This window comes from Cryptotermes secundus, unplaced genomic scaffold, assembly GCF_002891405.2.
Source record: "Cryptotermes secundus unplaced genomic scaffold, Csec_1.0 scaffold584, whole genome shotgun sequence".
NCBI lineage: Eukaryota > Metazoa > Arthropoda > Insecta > Blattodea > Kalotermitidae > Cryptotermes > Cryptotermes secundus.
Window position 1 is genome coordinate 2,012,223 of NW_019735468.1, and position 21,782 is coordinate 2,034,004.

General features: G+C 42.0%; 1 protein-coding gene and 1 long non-coding RNA gene across 3 annotated transcripts in view; one reads left to right on the top strand and one right to left on the bottom strand.

Annotated features, from left to right (window-relative positions):
- The window catches only part of LOC117282704, an 82,574-nt gene that overhangs the window by 48,909 nt on the left and 11,883 nt on the right, over positions 1-21,782 (bottom strand). The gene's annotated exons all lie outside the window — the stretch shown is intronic.
- LOC111869376 (optomotor-blind protein) overlaps positions 1-21,782 on the top strand; it is a 276,854-nt gene that overhangs the window by 9,960 nt on the left and 245,112 nt on the right. Inside the window, exon 1 of one of the 2 annotated variants that reach the window (XM_023860866.2) lies at positions 13,225-13,380. The exons of the other annotated variant lie outside the window; for it this stretch is intronic. The gene's annotated coding sequence lies outside the window, so the exon portion shown is untranslated. Of the gene's footprint in view, positions 1-13,224; positions 13,381-21,782 lie in introns of those variants that run through there. 2 annotated transcript variants of the gene reach the window in all.

Consider the following 21,782-nt stretch of genomic DNA (forward strand, 5'->3'; position numbering starts at 1 on the left):
TTTGACTGAAAAGCAATCTACATATTACTGACTATAGTTTCAACATGAGACTGAAAAACTTGTTTTGGAGAGAGGTTTTTGATTTTCAATGTAATACGATCGAGTTCAAACACAATATTTTCCCTTGTAAATGTAAACATTTGGAATTCAGCACAGACTTTAAACTGATACAACCTTTCATTAAAAGATTTGGAGTCAGAAGAATGGTAATATTAATTTGTGTTGAGGGCGTGTCTCGAATGTCTGTAACACTATTATGACCTAAACCACTAAAGACAATTATTGGTTTCAGTTTATAAAGACAGACTTTTGTGCAGAAATATTTCATATACGAATGTATGAGTAAAATGTAATGTCCATAGGGCAATTTTTTGTTTCTATATTTTGTAAAATTCTTTGAAGAATTGAAGTTGAAACTTCTGAGACTGTTTATTATAGTGACGTAAAATCATGAATGGTTATTGTGTATTCAAGTTGCTATTGAATAAATCATGGGTGGTGAAGATGTCACTGATGTTATATTTTATATTGCTAGTGGGGTGGGACTAAGTCCCTTGTACTGCGGCCACTTCTGGCCTATTGTACCAGTCCCAGATGATAGGTGAGGGTGATTGTGGAGCAATTGGTGGAATGAAGACTGGCAGGGGAAACCGAAGTACTCGGAGAAAACCTGCCCCAGCGCCACTTGTTTCAGGCCAGTTTCAGGCTGACCAAAAGGCGGCACGTGAGCCTAGTGCGGCTCGCACGTTTATTCTTAACCCCCCTCCCCCCAAAAAATATATATGTTCATGTTTTCCTCCTCTTTAGAAACGGCAGCGAATCTTGTCGAATCAAAACGACGTTAAGTGTTTATAGATATTCTGTATTCTTCCACAATTAATGTCACGTGACGCGTAATTTCAAACAACTTAGGAAAGTGAAGGCTTAGGATGATTCCATGACAATATGCAATAATGATACAATCATGTAAACCTCTGGTTCTGGGAGCGTTTGGTTTGAATAAATGGTTTTGAACTTCATCGGCCCAATTCTTATTCCTGCTTCATGCATATGGTTACTACAGTGTATATATCTGCGTCCTTAAAAAAGAAGTAAAATTGTCCCTATGTTTCATTAATTAAGCAACCCGCTGTAAGGAAGTATATGGGAGTGGAGGTATAGCTCCATCATTCTTGACCTCAGGACTGTATAAAGTTAAGTGATCAGCTTTCCTTTTACCCCCTCGGAAAGAGAGCCCGGTACCTTTGAATAGGAAGCTGGGTAGGCCCCAGAATCGGTCTGGACGAAGTGGATAGGAGAAAAATCTGGGCATCTAACGGAACTCGAACTCCGACCCCTCGGCCGTCCAGCCCTTAATTGGTCGCTATTCCGATCTCCTTATCCCGTCTCCCATATTTGTGTCGGTATATCGGAAAAATATATTTGCTTTTATAATTCCTCTGGCTTATTTTTGGCCCTGAAGATGGTGGCAGTTTACCCTTACGAAACGTCGGTAAACATGTATCACACTCAGTATTAAGTGCACGAATACAGTGCTCTTTACAGTATTTTAGTTCAGGATTCATTAATAAATGGCGTGAAACAGACAAATGACCTAATACCTGAGATGATGATGATGATGATCGATCTACTGAGTAAATTCCTGTTTCTTATTTTGGAGATCCCGGGATCAAATCTCGGCCAGGAGACGGGCTACCTTTACCGAAAGTTTGGTGGGTTTCCTTAGTCACGCCATGGAAGTAGGTAATAGGACATCAGGCCTACCTCCAGGTGAGCTACGGTCGCTTCCATCCAGTCCTTTTCAACTTATCGACCGTGCCACCCTTTGATGCTCTACATCAGGCATGTCCAATGCGTCGATCGCGGTACGATTTTTGGTAGATCTCATAGGCCCATAAGGAAATTACACGTGAAAAACATGTAAATTCACTTGTAATATAATATTATTATATTCAGGTTTTGAAAGGAAAATACGTGTTAAAGTAGTCTGCACTTTCAATATATGTTGCTTTTACAACAAACATCATGTGTCATGTTAATTTTACCAATATTTTTGCATAAAGCGAGATACGACGATAGGAGGGGGTGGTAGATCATTGGCAGTTTTGACACTAAAAAGTCGATCACAACCTGTTTGAAGTTGGACATGCCTGCTCTACAGTATAGCCACTGAGAATATCGGAAAGCAAACCGCACAAGAATTGACTGCTGGTGCAAATAATCTTATCATTCTCCAAGCATTTAAAAGCGTAGTCACATAAAGGAGGAACCAGCACACACAATTGTATTTCAAACCGGAAAAATTATTTGTAACGTAGTAAGGATATTGAAGAATAGGGAGCGTAATTTCGTAACATCCTGTAACACGGCCCACCACGGCGAGCGGCATCGACTGAAAACTCTGCTTGTAGATAGGCCTATATATTATTATGTTCAAGAGGAGAAAGAACATACAAGAACGAATGAGGTGCCCTGAACACTTTATGAACTGGACCTGTTAAGGCGCATTACTGCTGAGGAACAAGCGACCGGAATGTGGCTTCAAAAATTGGAGCTCCAGCGCATCGGGTTGTTGTCGAACAAGTAGAAACACTGTGTAGACACAAGAAACATTTTGGTGGGACTTGACTTCCATGGCCCGCATCCTCTCCTTTTTTGTGACTTTTGTGAAGACAAGGCTTGTCGTTATGGCAACGGTGTTCCTTCTAATTGAACAGCGTGAACACAATCGAAATATACCCTTCGGGAGGAGAAATGGTTTCGTTTTTGTTTGCAAGAAATATCTCGATAAGTCAAGACGGAATACATAATACGGAGGAAACAAGGCCAACAAGATATATGTGTAAGATCTCAGCAATAGGAACAAGATTTTTAACACAGTAATAATTCGGGCAGTCTCGAACCCGAATGCCTTACGGAACACAGATCTCTAAAGTGGTGACTTACAACGTGTCACAAGCGACAGAATTGCGTGTTACTTCTGACTGACTCTGAAAACATTGAACTCAGAAAATTAATTCAGTCCGAATGTTGACAGTATAGGGCTGGTACGTTGTAATGGACGTTTAAAATAATCTTTAGGAATAAATTTTAAATTTAGGCCCATATTTATTGGGTAAACTTACAATATGCTTAAATTGTGAAACAAAATTACGGCAGAATGATCACGACTAAACAATACGAAGCGATGTGAAAGGAAATGACCATTTCATGTTGTAAATCAATACCAGTTACCGCCATCTTTGAGCCGATTGTCTGGATAATGTGGGACCCTCAACGTCTCACAACCCTGTGGGCCTTCACGGCCCGGTACAGGGATAGCTTTACTTTACTTTACTTCGCCAGATTATTAGGCTCGAGTGACATAAGAAGTCCTTAGTAAGAATATTTGGTTCTCAGTCGGGATTCGAGCCGAGTGCCTCCTGAATGACTGCCTACTTTTAGGCCAACTTCCTTTGTTTTTTTTTATTGCTAGTGGTGTGGGACTAAGTCCCTTGTACTTCGGCCACTTCTGGTCTATTGTACCAGCCCCAGATGATAGGTGAGGGTGATTATGGAGAAATTGGTGGAATGAAGATTGGCAGGGGAAACCGAAGCACTCGGAGAAAACCTGCCCCAGCGCCACTTTGTTCACCACAAATCCCACTTGACAAGACCCCGGGATCGAACCCGGGCCTCCGCGTTGGGAAGCCAGTGACTAACCACTTGAGCTATGGCGCGGCTCTTTCTGCTTGTTTGGTGAATTTGTGTGCATCCACAGCTTTGACTGCTGTTTCAACACAAATGAAGCCCGGGTTTCATCACTTGTTACTCTTAAGACGTAATTAAGAAATTCACCAAAGCATTTCTGGTATCGCTCTAAAGAAGTCAAAGCCGAAACAATTCTCTGCGTTTTGTGAGCACCCGTGAGCATTTTCGGATTCGATCTTGCTCAGAACTTGCAACAGCCTAGACTAACTGTGATTATCTCGTAGAGAAGAGTGTGTGGAAATTGTGGAAATGCACACGAAACTTTTGTTTTCAAAAATGTTTTGTCAACATTGTGAAGATTATCACTCACTACAGATGGTCGACCACTTAGCTCTTCATCGTGAACAATTGTTCGTCCAGTTTTGAACATTCTACACCACTGTCTTACAGTTCCCTTACTCATTAGATTTTTGCCGTAAACCGAGCATAATTTCCGCAGCACTGATGTCTTTAGTGTGATGAAAAGGATAACATAGCAATTTCGCAGCTGGCGGGCTTATCAATCGCAGGACACATCATAATTCACTCGGCAGGACAAGAACAAACATTAGATGACCCGTTATGTGATGGTTTACAAGAAAATGAGTCATGTGGCACTACCACGCATGCGCGAGCTCTCACCCGCTCCTACATTATTTGCCTGAAATAAACGGAAGTCACTTATCGAATAGCCCTCGTATTTTGAGCATTTCTAGAATCATTACAAAATCATTATTTTGTAATTTCATATGTCAGTCATTGAGTAATGCAATAAAATGTCTGCAGCTAGGCTCGAACACGAGGACAGGCAAACGGATGGACACGGCAAAGGAAATAAGGGCATTTCTGCAAGTGGTGTTACCATCGCGCCGGTCACTGAACGAAGCTACTGCTGATAATTGAAATATCGTCATGTTCCGTTAGAGGTGAAGCAAACCTGAAGAAGGGCCGCGCCATAACTCAAGCGGTTAGTCGCCGGCTTCCCACGGTGGCGGCCCGAGTTCGATCCCGGGGTGTGGTCAAGTGGGATTTGTGGTGGACAAAGTGGCGCTGGAGCAGGTTTTCTCCGAGTACTTCGGTTTCCCTTGCCAATCTTCATTCCACCAATTGTTCCACAATCACCCTCACCTATCATCTGGGTACTTCGGTTTCCCCTGCCAATCATGTCACGTGGTCAGCCTAACGGATCCCCACGGCCGTTGATCTCGGTTTTCTAGACCGAAACCGCTATTTCCTTGAAATAGCGCCTCAATTATTCTCACGAGGTTGAGTGGACCCCGTTCCAGACCCACTACTTCTCAGAAAACCTGGTAGCGCCGGGAATCGAATCCAGGGCATCTGGATCTATAGGCAGGAACTCTGACCACTAGACTATAGAGGCGGTCAGTCATTACAGAAGGAGTACAATTTCTGTCCCTTCTAACTGTCGTAGTATGAACATTGGTGTTCTGAGACTTCAAAAAGTAAATTTTCCTTTTAAATATAAAACACGGCTTCTTGAAACATGACAAGTCACGTTCCAAATTATGTTGCTGAATAAAAGCGCGAAAAGCAGGGTCGGTCTCGGGATGTCTCAAAGCCAGACAGACAGTTGGACCGAGTGAGCATAAGCAGTAAGTCAAGTTCTACTCAGGCCACGTCATCTCGTCTCCGGACTTGTTTCTTGTTGTGTCAAGTTCCTTTGGCAGCTATAAACAGTCTGGTTGCCTCTAAAGAGACCCGGGATCGCATCTAGCGCATTTCATTTCAATGTCATATTAAGTCTATTGCAGTTAGGCCGACCTTGACTGGCAGGTGGCGCGGGTTCTATCTCCCTCCCTTCGTGAGCATAGCAACTGGGGGTCCCATGCTTCACACAACTGGGTGGTCCAGATATTGTGTCCGTGGGCTGCTATCCTGGCGTAAGTCTGCCTAGTTATTTGTTATTTAAAACAACTGTTACATACTCGTACAAGGCACATACAGACACGCATTCGTTTAGTTATTTATTTGAAGATATTTTAAAAATATACCAGAAAAATATTATTGGAGGCGTAAAATTTAACTGTCTGTGGTTTGAAAGCAACCACGCAATTGTGACAAATTGAGATGGAATTTACGTAAAGCAGCACTTACTATGCCCGTATCACTGCCGCAGTCATTATCATGGGGTATTAAATATTCAATTTTCTTTTGCGTTATCAAGGATGAAGAAAGGGTAACAATTACTAATAAACAAAACTTACAAATAATATGTAATGATAGGAATCATGTATTTTGAATGTGGCGCCGTGTAGTCTTGTAGAATATTACTGTCCTTAGGAGAAACTTACTGCCTCTATCTTCAGGGTCGAAAAATATGCTAAGCACACAGGAAGCCTCTCTCACTGTAGTGCTGTGAAATTTATGGTATGATTAATGAATATAAATAATAATTAATTAATTATTATTTATCCATTTTAAATGTAATATATTTGTTTGTTTAGTCCTACCTGTTTATTTATTTATAAACTTTTAACGAACACTTTGAGTAGTTCAGAATAAATACCGGCGAATGACGAGACGGTTGGTGAATAATAAATTAGAAGGGGTGTGGCTTAATTTGAGGTATTATCTTGGTATTTGCATGGAGGAAATGAGGAAAACCACGAAAACATCAGCTTCCTTAGCTGGTTTGTGAGCCGAAATATGATCAGGAATTCTGTCATCCTGCCGGCCACGGTAGCCGAGCGGTCTAAGGGATGTAGTGTCTTCGCTCGCTTGGAAACCGGAATCGTGGGTTCGAATCCCACTGAGACCATGGATGTTTAGTTTGTGTGTGTGCGTTTTTCTGTGTTTGTGTACAGGTAGAGGCCTTGCGACTAGCTGATCACCCGCCAAAGGAGTTCTACCGAATGTGTAAGATCGAGAAAAACCGAAGTGAACGGAAGTTCATGGAGGTAGGCCTAGGCCCACTGGGGCTGTAGTGCCAAAGAAAAAAAAATTCTGTCATCCGGTGGTGACTTCAGGTACCACATACTGAAAGGAACAAAATTATGATGCCCTGATTTGAGAATATCCAGACCACAAAACCTTTTGTTAGTTTGTGAGGTTGTAGAACTCTGTCTCTTCAGCTGAAGACACACTACCCAGACGAGCAGGTGTAACTGCATGACACTCGCAACGAGACGGAGCACTGAGGGGGGAATCTTGAGCAGAATTCTTTACTGTAGAGATAAGAATGTTCAGCTGTCGTCACAGCGATAAGTACTGTAGTTAACCACAACGTGACAAAAACCAGTTTTGATGAACTGCGAGAGCATTTGGATTTCTCGTTATATTTCTTTTAACGTTGTCACTGCTAAGAGATGAAGTGATTCAAGGAATTCAACGTTGAAACTTAGACCTAACTTTATTTATGTATTACTTCCAATTTGTTAAATTATTTAAACAAAATTTATTTTCAAACATATTTAGATTTAAGCCGGTCACTTTAGCAGAGCGGTCTAAGGGATGTACTGTCTTCGCTTGCTCGGAAGCCGGGCTCGTGGGTTCGAATCCCAAACAATGCACTACTGATTGGAATGTGTATGTGTTTATTCTGCGTGTGTGTTGTTCTGTGTTTAGGTAGAGGCCTTGCGACGAGCTGATCTCTCGCCCAAGGAGTCCTACTGTCTGAAAAATGATCGAAATTAAAAAAAAAAAAAAGAGCCTCGACACCCTAAGGTATAAGAGGAACGGATTAAATTGGTGAGTTTAGATTTAAGTAGGAGAGACGTGTTCATAATTGGGGAAAGTATAGAGCCAAGAATAAAATTTTGTAAGATTTTAGCCTTGTAATTGCATTTATCAGTAAACTCTTATGAACAATAAGTAATTATTGATTTTAAGTTTTCAAGGTTGTTCATTGTCGATAATGAACCTGCTCTGGGATTTCGTATTTCGTGTGGAAGTTGGTAAAGTCGTTGACTTTTCGAAGGCACGATACTGCCTCTATATTCAGATTCGAGATGGGTAGAGTGACTGAGTATATACATGTGTACTGGTCAAACAGATCTCAGGGGGGAAGGGTCGGGACGATCCAGCGGGGAGGGTGAGTTCGGAAATGACAACAAAATAATCCCCTTTTTAAGAGACACGGATTGCACAAAACCCCATTCACTGTCTCTTTCTGCATGCAAAAGTCATCAGCTTCCACCCATTCCTTCGCCGGTCTGTTGGACTAGAGACTATACGGACTATCCCTGCTCACCCCCACCCTGAAGACAGTTGCAGCATGTACTTCCAAAACGTCGGGAGAGCAAGACAAACAATTAGCAATAAGTAAACCAATACGTGTCTGCATATCGCAAGTATAGCAAAAGTATCTTTGTGAACACAAAACGTAAAGAGAATTACGAATCATAATAGTCATATATATATAAAGATTTTAGTAACCGTGACGTCATTGTCATTAGACAAAATCATGTTAGCAGAGAAATGTCTAGCCTGAACGTGATTTATGTAGTAGGAAACGAACGAGCGAGTTGTCTTTTGTTTCAGGGTATCATGTCTATTATGTGAGTGCTGATAATATTTGTATATGGATACGTAAAATGTAACCTACTGTATAGAGGAGATTATATACAATTAAATATTTATACATATTATTGGTGGGAGATGGTGTTAAATGTCGGCCTCAGTGCGTCGTTTGATAATATGTAGCAATGGAATGGAATACAGGACTTGCGAAAGCTGATGCAAAAAATGTGAGATTTCCCGTTGAATACTCACGGGGCGCTGAGGAAATTAATTTGAATAATTAGAATTATGCCTGTCACGGTAGCCTAGCGGTGTGAGGTATGCGCTGTCTTTGCTCAATCGAAAGCCGAGACCATGGGTTCGAATCGCATTCAGGGTATGAATGTTTGGTGTGTGTGTGTGTGTGTGTGTATGAGCGCGCCGGCGTGTTTCTGTGTTTGCGTACAGGTAAAGGCCTTGCGACGAGCTCATCACCAGCCCAAGGAGTAATACCGAATATCTAAAATCTAGTAAACCGAAGTGAAACGAAGAATTTCATGGAAGTAAGCCAAGCTCCAAATTGGGGCTGTAGAGCCAAAGGGAGGGGGGGAAATAGAATTATGAATTTTCTACTAATGTTCTACTCTGTGGACGATATAGTCCATAATGAACTTTGATCACTGTTTTAGAGTTACTTAATCAGAGAGAGGGTTTGTGTTGTCCTACGTTTAGGTAGAGGCCTTGCGACGAGCTGATCGCCCATCCAAGATATCCTACCATCTGTAAAATGATCATGAATCTGAGAAATCAGCCCTGTGCTCCAAAGTGGGAGCAAGAGAAGAAAAAATTCAGATAGACAAACATCCATTTTTCAGTGGGTTTCGAACACGGCCCCAGTTTTTAAGCGGGCGAACACAGTTCATGTCTTAGATCCCGCGGCAACTGTCATCGGCTATGAACAGATAAGTAAATTGATAGTGTACGAGTATAGTATGTGTGTTAAATATTTCACCCTCATGCTTGTGACAATAAGATACAAATCCCCGCCCCTGTAATGTATGCTGTGCAGGAATTGAGTTTCGTGAGTTCAGGGATACAATATGAATTCTTCAGTAGTCGAAAGAGAAAGAACGGCTCACTTTCTCGTATTTTACTACGTAACATGTCGTAATGCACTAACATTTCATGAATTTATTGGACGATCACAACGGAAATCTATAGGAGACCCGAAATTCTAACTCTCTTATAATTTTCACGAAAGACACTTTACCAAAAAGGTATTTAGGAAGCTACAGTTCAAGCCCAATTCCGCTCCAGTTCACTTTCCTTAATTCAGTGCGTCTCCGCTTGTTGTATCTGCGGATCGGCGAAGGGTTAGGTCGTGTTGATCTCAAAGACCACCAAATGCGGTTATGTTCTTTCTCCCTCTTCCAACTCAGTGCCGCCAACCCCTGGGGTACAACTTTCCCGCAATACAAATCACAAAGACCCTAGACTATACACAATATCGCAAAGAAACGTCTGTCTCTATAGTGTGTTTAAAAAGTTAAGTATATGCTTTCTGAAAAAGAAATATAAGCATCTGCTCTGCATATTGTTATAAAATTATTAGTACAATTGATCCTTATAGGAATTCTCGTATTTTATACATAAAAAAACAAACTCAGAGGCTTTAGTCCGCATGCGAACTGTACCAACCCAGCGACCGTAGCTTGTCAGCGAAGTTAGTACCAACTTTTGCGGATAGAGGCTGTCACGTGGTCAGCACAAAGGATCCGCAAGGCCGTTAACCTCGGTTTTCTATACCGGAGCCGCTATATCCTTGAAATAGCCCCTCAATTATCCTCACGAGGATGAGTGAACCCCGTTCCAGACCCATTACTTCTCAGAAAATCTGGTAGTGCCGAGAATCGAACCCGGACCTCTGGATCTGTAGCCAATAACTGGGACCACTAGACCACAGATCGGTCACAAGAATTAATACAAGTGTAATTTTCTAATTCCATTGATAGGGTCCTTTTAGAGAGATGATAGGCCCTGATGTTGCCAATAAATTTCCAGCCATTAATGGAAGAGAAGCCCAGCAAAACATTTTATAATAACTAATAATTTGAAACTGCCAGTCAGAGAAACAATTTACACTTCGTTCTGTATTATATTATCCTGCGTAGTTACAGAACTTGCTATGGGTCGAAATTCTGTCAAAATATTTAATAGTTGTAGAACCAGAACAGGCCAAACGGCTTAATCCTCGAAAGCTGCAGAAGCATGTTTTCAAATTGTACTCTGGTGCCACAATACGATGGTAAATTATGGAAAACTAGCTATACTAAGAAGAGTTCGGGCCTCGACTTAGAATATAAGGATGAAGAATGTTTCCTACGTTCGAGTACGTTATGCCATAGATAATCCTGAGGAACTCATTCTGGCGTTAATTTAAATTGAACTCTTGTAGGCAATATGTAAGAATTGAGGTTTTCATGAAGGTGACTATGAAGAAAGCAGTCTTCTGGGATGTTGTGCCATGTAGATATTGTGTTAACCGACGTTCCTCCGAAACGTCGGTTAACACAATATCTACATGGCGCCACATCCCAGAAGATTGTTTTCTTCTAGTAGGCAATGCTTGCCTTAAACACCCTGTAGTCAGAGTTATATTTTTTTATGTTCTCCCTATAGCAATTCAAATACTCCCCATCTCTGTCTAACCTGCCGCCGAGATTCTATCTGCTGGCGCAGCTCGGAGTTCTGTCGGCTCCAGACAATAGCCCCTTGGCCCTCCCATGGCGCTACGTACAGAGCAACTGAAACGACGGGCATTCTACGAAACGGCGCTACTTGAGAATGAAATAAATAAAATACACATCAAAAATATCTTCAGAAATTTTGGGTCCATTGGATTTTCTTTTCTGAAAATGCAGAATTTGGGATTAGGCCTAAAATTTACTTCGGCTACGTAACTTATGTAAAAGGTAACGTTAATGTTGTCCCTGTGTTTAATTAAGCGTCATGCCATGAAAACGTGAAGGGGAGTGGAGGTATTGTAATATTCTTGGTCAGCTTCACGCTACAGCCGTTCTACCCCCACGTAAGGAGACTCCGATATCTATTTCATAGGAGTCTTAGTGCGCCCCAAATTCGGACTGCACACTGCGGAGAAGAGAAAAAATTTTTGTTTCCTGCCGGGAAACGAACTTCGGCCGTCCAGCCTGTAGCTCAACGCTGTACCGACTGAATTATACATAGAGTGTCCCAGGAGGAAAAGTAATTATTCTGGGAGGTCATAGGATCTGTCTTTCTAAGCAAAAATTGCATGTGTACACGTGCCCTATTGAGAACGGTTTTCGAGATAGAGCTATTTCACCGTACAGTCCCAAAATTGTTGATAAGAAAGAGATATTACTTACTGTTTCTGATACCGATATTTATTGGTCAAGTGAGAAAATTAGAAGAGTTTATTTAGTATAACGTATTCTCGAAAATTCCACCGTCAGCATCAATGCACTTTGCAACTCTTGTGAGAACATGACGTGTTGCTCTTCCGTGCAGTGTACAGTGAAATATCTCTACCTCGGAAACCGTTAGGAATAGGACATATGTACATATACACTTTCTTAGAATGGCCGATGCTGTAACCTCCCCGAATATTGATCTTTTCCCTTTTGACACTGTGTTTGTAGTTTTAGGCATATGTCCTTCCTGTCTTGTGATCTGAAATCGGCTTCTGTGGTCTTTTCACTCTTTCAGCTTTTAATTTCACCCTCCAATTACGTATGCAGTATCACCTCTATATTTGTCTCGCGACCTAACATTTTCGTTAGGCCTAATTTGGCCGCGCCATAGCTCAAGCGCTTAATCGCTGGCTTCCCACCGCGGCGGCTCGGGTTCGATCCCGTGTCTGTTCAAGTGGGATTTGTGGTGGACAAAGTGGTGCTGGGGCAGGCTTTCTCCGAGTACTTCTGTTTCCCCTGCCAATCTTCATTCCACCAATTGCTCCACAATCACCCTCACCTATCATCTGATGCTGGTGCAATAGGCCAGAAGTGGCCGCAGTACAAGGGACTTAGTCCCACTCCACTAGGCCCTAATTTATTTAACAGATTAAGTAAAATCGTCATGGGCTTGCGTGTGCTCTTATTTACTACTTGATCACTGGGATCGTGGGTTCAAACTATACTTACAGAGTGAATGTGTCTGTGTTTGTGTTGCTCTGCGTAAGTGGAGAGGCATCGCGAAGGGCAAATGGTACATTTAAGGAGTCTTTGCAGTTGTCTATAACTAAGATTCACAAACCCAGAAAACGGAAACCTTAGGACCGCACTGGTCTGTAGAGTCACGCAAGCAGCATTTCATATGTGCTATACTACGCTGTTTTAATTCTGTTGCTGTATTATCCTGAACCAAAATTCTGTTCCTTGCCGGTCACGGTGGCCGAGCGGTCTAAGACATGCACTGTCTTCGCTCGCTCGGATGTTTGTGTGCGTTTTTCTATGTTTGTGTACAGGGAGAGGCCTTGCGACGAGTTGATCACCCGCCCAAGGAGTCCTACTGTATGTCTAAGATCCAGTAAAACCGAAGTGAAACGGAGAGTTTCATGGGGGTAGGCCTAGACCCAAATGAGGGTTGTAGCGCCAATGAAAAAAAGAAATTCTCTTCCTTGATTTCCCAGCAGTATAGCAAGCATTTTGGCCCTAGCAGTAACTCTTGTGAGGAGCCGGGATAGCGTACGTCCAAGGGGTCGAAGTTCTAGTCCCAGTAGGGTCAAGATTTGTCTCTTCTTCATGTCGTCCAGACCGGCTCTGTGGTTCACCTAGCCTCCTATCCAATGGGCACCGGGGGCTGTTTCCCCGGGGGTAAAGCGGGGCATGAAGCTGACCACTCACCTCCAGCTGGTGACGAGATCAAGAAACGTCGATCTATATATCCACTCCCCCATACACCTTCATGGCGTAGTGCTTATTTCGTTAAGCACGGGGACAAATTTTCCTTTTCTTTCAGTAGCGTTTGTGATTTGTATCGGCGCGGTTTGAATTCCGATTATCCTGACTTAAGATTGCCGTCGAACTAACACGCAGGCGCAGTATGCAAGGAAAAGTGTGATGGAAAACAGAGAATCAGCATGACTAGGTTAACATTGAACGCAGTGTCGCGCTAGGACCACAAGGCAGTCCATGAGAGACATGAGTAGAACAGGTAAGCTCTTAGAGTTCTTCCGTATAATGGGAAGTAAACCTCAATGCTATTTAGACCTATTCTTTTAAGTTCAACGAAGTATCGTGCACCAAGATGGTAGGCCTATAGGAGACGACGGTAAATTTGACGGGAAGCAATACAAAAGCAAAAGTAAACGAAGTTTGTATATTTAGTAGGAAGACTTGACAGGTGAAAAAATAAAATACATTCGTAGGCATGAGCATACGTATATGTATATATATATATATATGTGTGTGTGTGTGTGTGTGTGTGTGTGTGAAAACAGAACGCAAACTCAATGTTAAAAATAAAAAAATAGTATTTTTGGGAGTATATTAATGTGCAAATAATTAAGCGGTATACCGTAAGTTCCTAATACTCACGAAAGAAAACTGTCATGATTTACGAACGTCATGATGCCCCTGATAACACTCTAAACATGGTGGGTTTCTTGTAATAATATAAGTAAAGCCATATTTTCGATGTCTGATTCGCTGATTGGCCTGCTGAGGCGAGCTGCTGTAGGCAGATGATATTTGAGCTACAGTTGACAATTTATTCGGGAAGGGTAAGACGTTAAAAACGGAACTAGAATTGCTTTGTTTTAAGCGCGATCCCAGAAAATTATATCCTTACGTAATCACTAACATAAATAATAATAATAATCATGCGCAATACTTTTTGTTTCACTCGCTCATGGAACTGAATCTTTCTTGAGAAGCCACCAGTTGTGCAGCTACGTAAAAATTTCTCACTATTTTATTGAATCCAAAGGTTCATTGCCGTGCTTACAAGAGCCATACACTGGTCCCTATCCTGAGACAGCTCGATCCAATCCATAACATCTCATCTCATCTCATCTCATCTCTCCGAGCTTCATCTTAATATTTCCCACCCACCTACGCCTTCTTCTTCCTAATCGTCTCTTTCCTTCTGGCTTTCCCACCAATACTCTATATGCAGTCCTCATCGCCCTCTTTCACACTACATGACCTGCCCACCTCGTCCTCCTTGACTTGATCATTTAAATTTTACTTGGAAAGAGTACAATTTATGAAGTTCCTCATTATGCAGTTTTACCTTCTGTTTGCAGTTCTAATAATCATGATCTTTTCGCTCTGTGACATAATACTAAGTCCTAGTGTTACTTAGAGTACTTCTACTTATTGGCTTTGTGGGACTGGTTATTCAACATACTCCAGTTGCCCCTACTATCGGAGAATAATGAGATATTTCAAAATTTGTAAGGTGTAGTCTCCAATTTTATAAGCGTAGTAAAATCAAGGATTTGTAGACGGACGGGACACGTAGCACGAATATGTGACATGATGCAGGAGTACAATATTATAGTCGGTAAACTCGAAAGGAAGACCCCACTTCCAGCACCTAAGAAAGGATGGGAATTTCTTTCTTCTTCTGTGGTTCTACAGCCATTCGGTCCTCGGCTAATTTTTCAGTTCCTTAATCTTATATACAGTCAGTAGGACTCCTTGGACAGGAGGTCAGCCCGTTGCAAGGCCGCTACCTACATACAGAACAACACAAAACAGAATAAACACACACAAATATCCATGCCCCAAGTGGGGTTCGAACAGACGATAACAGCGTTCGAACGAGCGAAGACGGTTCATGCCTTAGACCGCGCGGCCATTGTGATCGGCTAGATGGGAATTATCGTAATATTAATTACATCGTAAGACAGGACGTGAGTTTGTAGACTGGATTCAGCTGGCCCGGAAAAGGGTTCGCTGGAAGATACTTATGAAAACAACAATGAAATATCGAATTACATAAAAGATTGGAAATCTCTTGACGAGTTGAGCGACTATCAGATCCTTAAGAAAAGCACTGTGTTTTGCTGCCTTGTAATGGGTACAATGATAGCGATAAAAAGTAGCAAAATACAAGATTAATTAAGGCAGCTGAGTGAATTGGTTTTGTCACAATTCAAATCCAATGTAATTTCAAGCTGAACAAGTAACCAATAACAAAAGAGGAATAGAATTAATTCGGACTTAATGAGACTGAGACCTGGAGACATCGCTGCAGAGAAAACTAATCAGGGCCAGACACGCAGGCCCACGTTGTCTGTAGCGGCAATTATTCACTTAACTTCATTAGGGAAAGCAAGGGCGATTAACGTAGAAATATTTTAAGAGACTTCTTTCTGAAGACTCGTTACAATTTCAATCAATATATTTCCATTATTAGTGAGAATTTAATATACCAATTCTGTCTTACCTGTGACAGCGTGTTATTTTGTGTCATTAACACATCTTTACGAAGCTGCCTTACACGAAAGGCAGAAACAGGAATATTACGACAAATTGATACCTTACTACACGGGTACTCCAGGCTCCATCGGAAACAAGTGAGCAGTACGTTCTGGAAAGGAACTTGGATTGCAGATTCTTTTATTTGTGGGGTGGGGTGAGACTGAGTCCACTTCGTACATCAATCACTGATTGGTCTATTGTACCAGCCTCTGATGATAGATTTGTATTGGTGGAATGAGAATTGGCAGGGGAAACCGAATTACTCGGAGGAAACCTACCCCAGTGCCACTTTGTCCACCACAAATCCCACATTACCTGACCAGGGATCGAAACCGGGCCGCCGCAGTGGAAAGCCGGCGACTAACCGTCTGATCTATGGCACGGTCCCGGCATTCAGGTTAGCACATAGGTTACATTTCTTGAGTTTCTGGACGTACCCTGTTTGAAGTCCGGCCGAATCACCAGTTGTTCTAGCTGAAGTTTTATCTCTGCTCTTGAGTTCTCTAAAGTACTGCTTCTTATATCCACTGGCGAAATATCCCCGGTAAACATAAGGTAAGAGTTTTTGTAGGGACCCGAACCCGGCGAGGAAGTGGACGAATTATACGTTGTATAATGAAATAAAATGGTGTCGTGTGAAACGTATTATGAGGCTCAAAGGCAAGTATAATATGAAAGAATAATTTTACTCCATATTGACAAAAACTCAGAATATATGAAGATGATGAGCGGCATAACAACATGGGTAACTTCTACTTATGCTTCTTTTATTCCTGTTGCTCCCACTTAGAGCATGGAGCTTTAGTGAAAAGCTTCATTTAACTTCAGTTTCTTAATCTTAGGCAATTGGTAGGATTCCTTAGACGGGGGATCAGCCCTTCGCAAGACCGCTACGTAGCACAAACAGAGAATAAAGCAGACAGACATTCATGCCTCGAGTTGGATAGGAACCCAAGACTCCACTGTTCTAACGAGCGAAGACAAAAGTGGTAACTACTGTACTTTCACTCGAAGTGGTGAGAACTAATGGTGATTACAACTGAGCAAAAGGTTATCCAGTGATATTGGAAAACTTTAATGGATTTGATATCGAATTAAGTAGACGGAATAAGGAAGTAAGAATTTTTGTTGTTTTTCTGTACTCTTTATATTATGGTTTATGCTCGTTGCTAGGTTCTGATCTCGAATACGAGAATGGTTCTTCTGTACAAAAATACATTGCAATTTATGCGTAAGTGCAACTTACGTTTTAAATCTGAGAAATTTTGGAATTGTAATTTGCTCCAAATCAGGAGACAGTAACTTATATTTCTAACCTCTTCAGTTTACACTCGTCCTGCGAATATTCAATGGCCGACTTAACAGTAAATGGGGCATAATGGACACAATACAAATGAAGCACTCAGAAAGGCAAGATGGTCGTGTTTCCTGTGTCTCCTCTGAATTTCAGTCTTGATTTATTTCCTTAAGTTCGTGAGGGAATTTTTGTTGTATATGCCACCATTGCACTCAGTTTATCTGTTACCATAGCAACAGTAGCTGCATTCTTCTCAGAGGGGTTGCTTTCACACGTTGCCTCTTTACTTAATGGACATGTATAAAAAGTGAAATAAATATTCATATAAAGGCATATCTCTCATTTTGATTTATTACACAGAAATTAAAATAAATGTTTATATCATATGACATGGTACTACCTCTTCATATTGTCTCTTGTCTCGCTGCATTGTGGACATTAGGGAGTATGCGTCAAGTACTCACGAATGTGACGTCAAACTGGAGTCAGTTGTGTTAAACTCGTAGGCCTATCGAATTTAAGTTGTACCTTTTTCAGTTTATAATATTATATACTTTCTTACATTATTGATTTCCTTCTTAAGTGTACTATTGTCTAGTTTCAACTTTTATTTAATTCGCTTAGTGAGGTGTGGAGTCCAACTTGGTCTACTCGGCACGGCGGCCACTGATTGGCCTATTGTAACCTGCCGAGGGTGATTATGATTATGGAGAATTTTATGGAATGAAAATTCGCAGGGGAAACCGAAGTACTCGGAGATAACCCGCCCCAGCGCCACTTTGTCCACCACAAATCCCACTTCACCAGACCCGGGATCAAACCCTGGCCGCCGCGGTGGGAAGCCAGCGACTAACCGCTTGAGCTATGGTGCGGCCTTAATTTCAACTTACATAAGTAAAAATATTAAAAGCTATCTCTGTAACAGGCAATGGAGGCCCATAGATTTGTGTAACATTGAGGTTCTCACATTTTCTAAACAGTCGGCTCACAGAAGACAGTAAGGTTTTCAGCCTAAAGTGCCGGCCGCCCTTTACACCCCATGAAAAATCCTGGTACTCTTTTCTGTTAAGAGGCTGAGTTGACCCCAGGGCCATAGTACGGCTGGAAGGATTAAGTCAATTGAAAAAATCCACCTCATCGGGACCCGAACCCGCGACCTTCCGGCTTGTAGACATAGTAGTCAAAATATTACATATCTATTTCCATGGACAGGAAACCAGTAAGAAATCGACAACAGCTCATATGCTCAATAAATTCCCAGCTGTTTCCCGAATCTGAGGATAAATGTTCATATTCTCAGTAATCTGCCACCTGTCCCTATCACGTGTCTGATTAATCCAATCCGGTACACACTCTCACAATCTGCATCTCTAATATCCGTTTTGATATTAATCTCCCATTGACGTCTAGGTCTTTCACATTGCCTCTTACTATCCGGATTTCCGATAACGATACTGTCACGTGACAAGTGACTGAAGTTGAGGTTTGGATGGTGGTCCGATTTATTGGACACGTAACACTCGTAAACACAGACACTCTTGTTGAGTTATACATTCCAAAGATCACTGTAACTGTAGGACACATAATTTCGTCTCAGTCTTCAGTAGCCGTTGCTTGGTAGCGGTTTTCAAAGACGGACATTCCTCTTCCCTTGTGTTCCCGAACTCTCCCCGGTATCAGATATCAGATTCTCACTTCTCGCATTTCTAACTCTCAACTGACTCAGCTCAAAGTCAAAGTGGAGTTTATGTTACGACCGACAGTCAGACGACTAGTCTGTCTTGGTGTCAAGCTCCCATCTGGGGCCCAAGCCCAGGTTTATGTTAATGTCAGACGGTTACCAGTTTGTTGATGTGGGCAGCCCTCTCTGAAGATAGGACGGGTCTGTTGTTTACAGTTGCTGCTGGCCCTCGCCAGTGCAGTCATTCAAGCGTACCAGTCCTGCGGGACTCATGACCATATTTTACTGTCTCTAATTTAACACTTCCCCAACGTGGAGGACCAGGCCCCCGTATTTATATCCCCCAGGAACAGGATGGCCCAATTATATCCCCAGGCACACTGTTTACCGTCAATCGGTTCGTCTTGGCGCCAAGCGCATTGACTCTCATGACCAGAGATTTTTTTTCAACTGAACGTTGCTATCATAATCTTTATGTAACATCATCTCTGACGAGAAGACAGGGTTGTCTATTATGAACAGGTTTCGTCTTTGTCAAGTGTGCGTATCGCTCATGTAGCATGTTATTGGAAATTCTTTTCTTTTGCACTCTCAGTCCAGGCACTGACTCACTTGCACTACTAATCCTCGCTATATAGCTCCGGCACGGACTGCACAGAAAACGTCTGTTCCGTTATTGCATGTTTTCTCATTACAGGGGAAACAAAATGTCCACAGAGTTGTGCCTTGGCAACGGCTCTTATACTGTTTCCTGTTTACACAGCTATTACTTGGCTATGGGTCCACGTGTCAATATGAAATTCATGCTACATGCTCTGGACATATCATTCTCCACAATGCACACCTGTTCTCCACTTTCATAGATAGAGGGAACGATTCGACAGGATACCAACTAACTCCTTTTGTAATGTGATTAGCAGGACATAACCATCAAGGACATGTACTGTCTTCGCTCGCTCGGAAGCTGGGATCGTGGGTTCGAATCCCACTCAGGGCATGGATGTTTAGTTTGTGTGTGTGCCTTTTTCTGTGTTTGTGTAAAGGTAGAAGCCTTGCGACGAGCTGATCACCCGCCCAAGGAGTCCTACCGTATGTGTAAGATCTAGAAAAACCGAAGTGAACGGAGGAGTTCATGGAGGTAGGCCTAGGCCCACTGGGGCTGTAGTGCCAAGGGGGGAAAAGAAACTTCAAGGGAAACGGTTTCTAGTAATTTCTGAAATAACGAAGACACACAATATGTTTGAAGTAAAATTTATTTATTGATAACTGCTTAATGCAGTTAGCCTTACGCTTATATGTCATTCACATGTTAGAGTATCGCGGTTTCCTGACGTAAGTCCTTTCTGCTCTTAAGAAATAACTGCGTTGGGCAGACGACTCCACTGAATCCCGAAGTTAATATAACTGAACAGCTTTTATATTCCTCCAATTCTTTTATTCCAAATCCTGGATCATCCTACTTCACCTATTAGCCTAATGATCGTCTAAGTTACGATTCAAAATGTACCGTAATATTTCGTGGAATAAATCAAATTGTTCCTAAGTGCACAACAACCTCAAATCCTAAGGCATTCAATATATTCCCACTGCCCTCAATTACATGTTTCTTTCTAAGTTTTAAGATTATTTTTTTTTCAGAAAATAATATAAGAAACAAAATGGGCCTAAGTGTTTTATAAATTTCTCTCTTTAAATTACTTATCACGACTTCAAGTCCCGATTAGGTCATTGGATTTTTCCAATTGACATGATCCTTCCAGCCGCACTATGTCCGTGGGGTCGACTCAGCCTCTAAGAGAAATGAGTATGATAAATTTTCATGGGGGGGGGGGGGAAAATGTGGACAGCGCGTAAGGCTGACAACCTCACCGCCATCTACGAACCAATTGTCTAGATAATGTGGGAACGTCAACATCTCACTATCCTATGGGCCTCCTTGGCCTGCTAAATGGATACTTTTACTTTACTTTTACTTTTTACCGGAAAAAGACAGAATCGTGGGTGCACGTAGGAGAAGACAAAATGACGACGGAATTTTGATATAAACAACAGTTTTCTGTGGTGTAGGAAGGAATTTTCAAGTAGAACAAAGCACCAGCCAACCTACAGTGTGTTGCTCAATGATTGTTTTACTCCCAAAGATCGGCGTGCACAGGAGTTTCTTCATTAATCGAATTCCTCCTTTATGAAGTTTATGATGCGGGAAACTTGGTCTATTCTAATTGTTTGCATTATTTCGTAAAGTATGGAACTTGTGTGACATTAAGCAAGTGCAGATATTGAATACATGGGGAGTTCCGTACTACACGCAGAAGAATTAAAATACTGAAGTTGCGTTTTGCCCTTTGTTTTGTTGTGGTCTTTTAACAGAGATATTGAGATAGGTTTCGTCCGGCTTTCGGTTGATCCGACTGCGTGACCGGCCAAATTGGCTCAAGCTGTAATTCTTCTCACACTCAGAAGATCTTAGGGTCGAATCTCGGTCGGGTCGCCAATTATCCTGGCTCAGAATTTTTCATGGTTCTCATCGTTCCTTCAAGACAAATGTTGGGATAGTAATATGAAACTCCCCCCCCCCCGGCACTACAGCCCCAGTGGGCCTAGGCCTACTTCCATGAACTCCGTTCACTTCGGTTTTTCTAGATCTTACACATTCGATAGGACTCCTTGGGCGGGTGATCAGCTCGTCGCAGGACCTCTACTTGTACACAAACACAGAAAAACGCACATAAACATCCATACCCTGAGTGGGATTCGAACACACGATCTCGGCTTCCGAGCGACCGAAGACAGTGCATGCCTTAGACCGCTGGGCTACCGTGACCCGCAGTAATATGAAATTAGGCGACCGTAATTTCCTTCTGGATTCTTCCAGCTCATTTCTCTGTAGTCAACGTACCATTCAGCACTTAGAGTCTACATCTGCTCTGAGCTCCTGGCAGCTTTGCTAAATAAACAATACAAAATTAGATGAGGAATTTCGTTGTTTTCCTACGTCTAATTAGACTGATTTCAAGACAGCGACTCAGCTGAAATGTTATCGTAGCCTTTGCTGAGCAACATTAATATTCATGCTCCCTCCTATGATAACCCATCTACTTAACAAATGGTACCACTGAATAACATTAGAATCAATTATTACAATAGG